This window comes from Lampris incognitus, chromosome 1, assembly GCF_029633865.1.
Source record: "Lampris incognitus isolate fLamInc1 chromosome 1, fLamInc1.hap2, whole genome shotgun sequence".
NCBI classification, from domain to species: Eukaryota; Metazoa; Chordata; class Actinopteri; order Lampriformes; family Lampridae; genus Lampris; species Lampris incognitus.
Window position 1 is genome coordinate 18,181,521 of NC_079211.1, and position 6,754 is coordinate 18,188,274.

The following is a 6,754-nucleotide window of genomic DNA, read 5'->3' on the forward strand; positions in this document are numbered from 1 at the left end:
CCTAGAAAGAAACTGTCTGGCTAACTAAAGTTACTTGGGAAAAACTAGTTCAAACTAACTAATTTGTAAAGAAAAACATGACCAAATTGATAGAGTACATGTGATACGAAATTGTAACAAAATATAATACAAGAAAAAGTCACATGCCAGCAAAAAAAACCACTCGATTGAGTTTTTTTGCAAAAAGGGCCCACTTGTTCTCAGGTCATACATAAAAAAAAGGTAAAATATGCCACTATTCACAGGAAAGTGCAAGGAATGTCAGCTTTTTCATTAGGGCGGCACAGTGGCCCAGTGGTTAGCACTGTTGCCTCACAGCAAGAAGGTCCTGGGTTTGAACTCCAGGCCATTCTTGGTCCTTTCTGTTTGGAGTTTGCATGTTCTCCCTGTGTCTGCATGGGTTTCCTGTGGGTGCTCTGGTTTCCTCCCACCATCAAAAAGAAATGCATGTTAGAATTAATACTCCTGTCTGTGCCCCTGAGTAGGGCAATAGAAAGAAGAGCGGGAATTGGTCCCCGGGTGCTGCAGCTGCCCACTGCTCCTATACAATAGGATGGGTTAAATGCAGAAGACAAATTCCACTGTAACCTGTACAATCACAAAAATAAAGTGGCTGCTGTTTCTTCTTCTTTGGTCCACCAGTCCATCAGCCTGCCTTCCAGAACTTAAGAGTACAGGTGGGGATATTGCACAAAGTTAGCCTGTGATGGCATGTCGGTCTGTCCAGGGTGTTTCCCTGCCTGCCACCCAATGACCGCTAGGATAGGCTCCAACATCCCCGCGACCCTGACAGCAGGTTAAGTGGATTGGATAATGGATGGATGGATGGATGGATAGCCTGGTAACGTCTAAAATAGCATGCAATGACTTCTCTCAACATTTGTTAATAAATAGCAATAATCAATATGTATGACTAATTGACACCTAATATATTCAAGTTTAGTTTTACAAATTCAGATTCAAAACATTAAAAACTATAACCAAATGTTTTTCATGGGTGAGCTGACAATCCAGCTTCCTGAAATACCCTTGAGACTTAAACCTGTCCTAAACAAAACAATCCCATCCAGGCTTTTTGCAAGGACAAAGTCGCAAGGAATGTTATATTTTTGTTGTAAACAAATCTGGATTTTCTATTATGTGACTACAACTAGAAAAAAATATTTAGCTTGCACTTTTTTACTGTTTGGCCAGCTTGAGCACTGGTCTAAAAAAAAAGGGCTCGTTGTGTTACTCGGCAGTTTTGTAACATCTGACTTGTACAATCTTGACAACTAAAACAGTCTTCAACTTGCACATTTTCACAGTATGAACACCTTGAACACTGGTCTAAACAATGGGCCTATCTTTTTTACTTATATGACACATGAGCAGTCTCTCAAAGTTCTTATCCGACAGGCGGTTCCGTTTAACACTGAAAATGTCCTTGCCAATGCAGAAAAGCTGCTCACATGCAGCACTGGCTGGGACACCAGTGTTTAACGTTATGAAGACTTAGCATTTTTGGCAGAGATGAGAACACAGGTAGTGGGGACGTATCCGGGGACTTGAGATAGACTTCCACCTGGTCTAATTTGCCATCTTTCTTCTTTGGGAAGAATGATTTTTGATTTTTTTTTAATATATAAACTTTATTCCCCTCAGGGATGAGTAAAGTATTCTGATTCTGATTCTGATTAATCCCCGTGGGAAAATTACACTCTGCATTTAACCCATCCTAGCTGTGGACTCCACAGCACCCTAGGAGCAGTGGGCAGCTGCCGTGCCAACCCGGGGGCCAAATCCAGTTCTTCTTTCTACTGCCTTGGTCAAGGGAGCAGAAGCGATGTCATCTCCACTTGCTGGTTCCTCTTCCTCATCAGCTGTTGTTGGAGATGCTGAAGGTGTTTGCAGCCATCTCACGACTTCTCTCAGATGTGTCTCTGTCTCTCTTCCGTTTTGTTGGTATGGATTCCATTCTGAACATGGGGTGGCTCACAATTGCCATGAGGCACTTGATGCTTTCTACAAATAGCATGAAAACAGATTAAATACCTTTTATTAATCCAAGGGAAATGCATCAGTATCTACAGAAACCTCTAAAAATGGTAAAATATGAAACATTAATTTCAGTAATAATCGTACTGGGACAAATAAAACAAAAAAAAAGTAATTTAGGTAGTATGTTTACAGGTTTCCCAATACCTCACTCTGTGTAGGTTTCTGTGTGTGTGTGTGTGTGGGGGGGGGGGGCACGTGTGTGTGCATGTGTGTCAAAGTCTCACCCCTGCTTTACCCCCCAGTAAGAGTGTCCTCCAATCTGGAGCTTGGATTCTCTCTTGATCTTTTGCAGTTTCTCTATGAGGTTGCAATAGTGGGCAGCAGCATGCCATAGTAGGCCATCATGTCAGATTGGAGGATATTAACCTCCTGAGACCATGCGGAATGAAGTATAAGGTACAGAAATGTGCATGTGAAGCATGGCATCATATGAGGCTGTATGGGATCAGGTTAAGGGCTTTTGCCAATGGAGCAACGACCTGAAACACAAAGTGGTATAATTTTTTAATAAGATGCTATATGATTGAATCTGAACAAGTATCCTCTAAAATACACTGCTATAGGCAACACTGAGTTCTAACCACTGGATTTCATGTTCTAACATGACCTCAAAATCAATCTCGGAACCCAGAGAGGCAATATTTCGGAGCTTCCGGTGTAGCTGCCGGCTACTTGCTTCCGTTTCCATGAAGACTTCCTCTTCCGTGCACCCGTTATTGTTTACAGCAGGATTAGCAACTGGCACGGGAATGGAGTGGGAGCTGAAAGATGAAGTGTACGACTGGATTGTTTCACAATTAGTCGACACGAGTTGACCATGTCTCCACACAATACACAAATGTGAATACTTTTGTTTTATGTCCAGGCGGCATTTCAGCCAGTGTGTATGAGGGGCCGTTTAGGCCATATATCAAGAAAATGTGCACATACACGACTTTTTCCTCACACATACACATAAAAAAGCTTGCGCATACACTGCTTTTGCTCACACATACACATGATAAAACTTGCACACACTATTATTACACATAAAAAGCTCACACACATACCACCTTTTACACTACTTTTGCTCGCACATGCACATAAAAAGCACGCACGCATACCACTTTTACTTTGCACATACACTACTTTTTCTCACACACATAAAAAGCTTGCACAAACACTACTTTAACCTCGCACATAACATAAAATAGTTCACGCATACACTACTTTTACCTTGCACGCGCACATAAAAAACTTGCACATAAGCTGCTTTTTCTCACAAGCTTTTAATGTGACATGTGAATGAAGAAAGTTGTGTGTACGAGGTAAAAAGTAGTGTGTGTGCGAGCTAACACTCAAATGAAGACCCAGCTGAACAAAGTTTGGTATGTGTTCAGTTAGTGTGAAGATGTCTCTGTTCAGAGCATATTGTACAGCACTCTATGCTGCACACCTCTGGTCAAACTATAAAAAAGCAAGCTTATAGAGGCTTCAAGTGGCTTATAACGATGCTGTGAAAATACTGCTAAAAAGACCTAGATGGTGTAGTGCAAGTGAAATGTTTGGGGCTGCAGGAGTCAGTACCTTTCAGGCTCTTCTAAGAAAGCTCATGTAGAAATGTATTTGCCGGCTCAATGACTCTGATAACGTAATCATCAAGAGTTTAACTAATATAAGATTCAGTGCCACATGCTACCAATCCCGGCAATGGGACCACTGGTATAGCTGCCTTCTTATAACACAATGACTTGTTCCATTTATGTTATTTTATTGTGTTTACTCTGTGCATTGTCTAGGGTTTGTCTTTTACCTATTTGTCTTTGCCTGTTATGGACCTTGAGTCTGCAATAAAGTTTTGAATTGAACTGAAAAAAATTGAACGCTATTGGCGGAGTGATTTTCTGAAAGGTCCGCCATCTTAACAATCGCCCTCTTTTAGAAGATGGTAGGCAGCTCGGACGCCCAGTCCCGTCAAGCCCGAAATCAAACAGTGAGCTTAAGTAGTAACATTTTGGCAGCACCGCAATCTTTGTCGTCTTTGGCAACAGCAACAACACCGAATAGGGCTACTCGTCTGGCACCACATTCTAATACCGAGGAGGAAATGTGTAGTCTTTAGAAGAACCAGCGTTAACTCCACCACAGCACAGGGGGCCGATGTGGGTGTAGGGGAAACGCCTGCTCTGCGACGGTCAATTCGCTACGAAACTAAGGAACTTTGGAAGCTGGTTCTTAGCGACGTTGAGAAAAAAAAAGGTAATTTGTCTGTTTCTCATCATTACTTACTTTTATTAAGTTTGCGCTTTTGTTAGTTAACCGGGTAGCAGGTGTGTTTGTGTCATGCCGCGTTGTGCATCCCTGCCGTAAAATCCACCTTACCGCCACCATCTTGTTGGCGCGAGTGCAGAGCTTGAACAAGTTAAATGTTCATGAAAAGCAAAGCAAAGGTGCCATTGAAGATGGCGGCGCGAATTCACGGTCGCTGCGGCCTCACCCAGTACCGTCCAATCAGCGTCTTTGTCCACGTCTGCGTCTAAGTTTTGTCTTCGTTTGACGGCTGGTAGAGCAGGCGCCGATTCGGCTGGGAGAGCTTGGTTTGCTGCATCCTGTGGGCCCAGGGACCACGGCCTTCCCTGGAGCTGCGTCCGAGGAGGTAACACCGAGGGCGGTCTGACAGGACGCAGAAGCGGGACAGGCTAAGCTGACAGCAAGCCCATGCAGACCGGCAGTTCCGACAGTCATCTTGGCTGGCTGGCTGGCGTTCGTTCGCTTGGACAGTGATTTTTTTTGTTGTTGTTTAGTTTGGATATGTGTATTCTTGTAGTTTTTGAATGAGTTTTTGTCTTTGTGTTTCACTGCTGTGGGCTGGGGGGAAACGGCATTTCGTTTCAAAAGTATTCCTGATTTTCTCCGCCATAGTAATGCCTGTCCGTACCTTGAACGGACAAGAAAAATAAATTCTGAGGTGGGCTGTGTCTCTTTTCCGTGTTGGCTAATGTTACTTTAACAGGTCAAGGGGGGCTACAAACCGAGATAAATCTAAATACGCCGAAATATTGTGCAGTCGCTTCTTTTTTCAAGACAATCTTAACTTGTCAAGTTGCTTTTAGTCATCAAAAACTGCAACAACGTCGTGACTCAATGAGAGGGATGCATATTCCGGCAGGTTGCAGAAGAGCCATCTGAAGAATACGCCACACATATCCCTTGAAAGCACAAGCCAGAAACATTAAGCTGCATTGCTACCTTGCCAACATTGTCAGTCTATTTCGCATGGTAGAACAAATTGCGACTAGGTATGTGTGTGTGTGTGTGTGTGTGTGTGTGTGTGTGTGTGTGTGTGTGTGTGTGTGTGTGTGTGTGTGTGTGTGTGTGTGTGTGAGAATGTGTGTGTGTGAGAGAGAGCCCTGTGTGATGGCCTGGCGGCCTGTCCAGGGTGTCTCCCCGCCTGCCACCCAATGACTGCTGGGATAGGCTCCACTCTAGCATCCCCGCGACCCTGGAAGCAGGATAAGCAGTTCGGATAATGGATGGATTTCGAATGACAGATTAAATGATGCAGACATCATTGGCGATACATGAGCTAAGTTTACTGGCAGACTTGCTATTGGTACCGTTCTTTACCAACTATAGCCCACAGTTGATTTTACAAACATGGTTATTGCGGTTAGTATATGGGTGCAGCCTATACAGGGGTTAACAATTTAAAGACATGTTTACAAAATTTTATTATCTGAAAGAAATATTTTACGTGATAGGCCTATGTAACTGCAACAACATTTGTTGATTCCTTTCTACAAACTGTCAACAAGCATGGCCTAATTGTTTTCAAGACTAAATCTGTTTTCACCTGTTTGACAGAAGCAGAACAATGGATGTAGCCTAGCTGAAATAAAACAAACCAATCAGCTTTGCCGAGATTAATGTGTAGATTATAAACAAAGCTGTGCCTGAGCTGAAAGAGTGTGCTTTTAAATGATATTCAGCATTAGGCTGAAGGGGTAGAGTGAAGTTTAAAATCTTTAATGCTCTTCTTTGTTGCGTATATGTTTGTAAACTGTGGTGCCATATTTGCAGGGTCTGAGCACAGTATCATGAGACCAACAACAACAACTACTACTACTACTTTCGGCTGCTCCCGTTAGGGGTCGCCACAGCGGATCATCCGTTTCCATTTCTTCCTGTCTTCTGCATCTTCCTCTGTCACACCAGCCACCTGCATGTCTTCCCTCACCACATCCATAAACCTCCTCTTTGGCCTTCCTCTTCTCCTCTTCCCTGGCAGCTCCATATTCAGCATCCTTCTCCCAATATACTCAGCATCTCTCCTCCACACATGTCCAAGCCATCTCAATCTTGCCTCTCTTGCTTTGTCTCCAAACCGTCCAATCTGAGCGGTCCCTCTAATATAATCGTTCCTAATCCTGTCCTTCTTCGTTACTCCCAGTGAAAATCTTAGCATCTTCAACTCTGCCACCTCCAGCTCCGCCTCCTGTCTTTTCGTCAGTGCCACTGTCTCCAAACCATATAACATAGCTGGTCTCACAACCATCTTGTAAACTTTCCCTTTAACTCTTGCTGATACCCTTCTGTCGCAAATCACTCCTGACACACTTCTCCACCCACTCCAACCTGCCTGCACTCTCTTTTTCACCTCTCTACTGCACTCCCTGTTACTTTGGACAGTTGACTCCAAGTATTTAAACTCAAATGCCTTTGTCACCTCCACTCC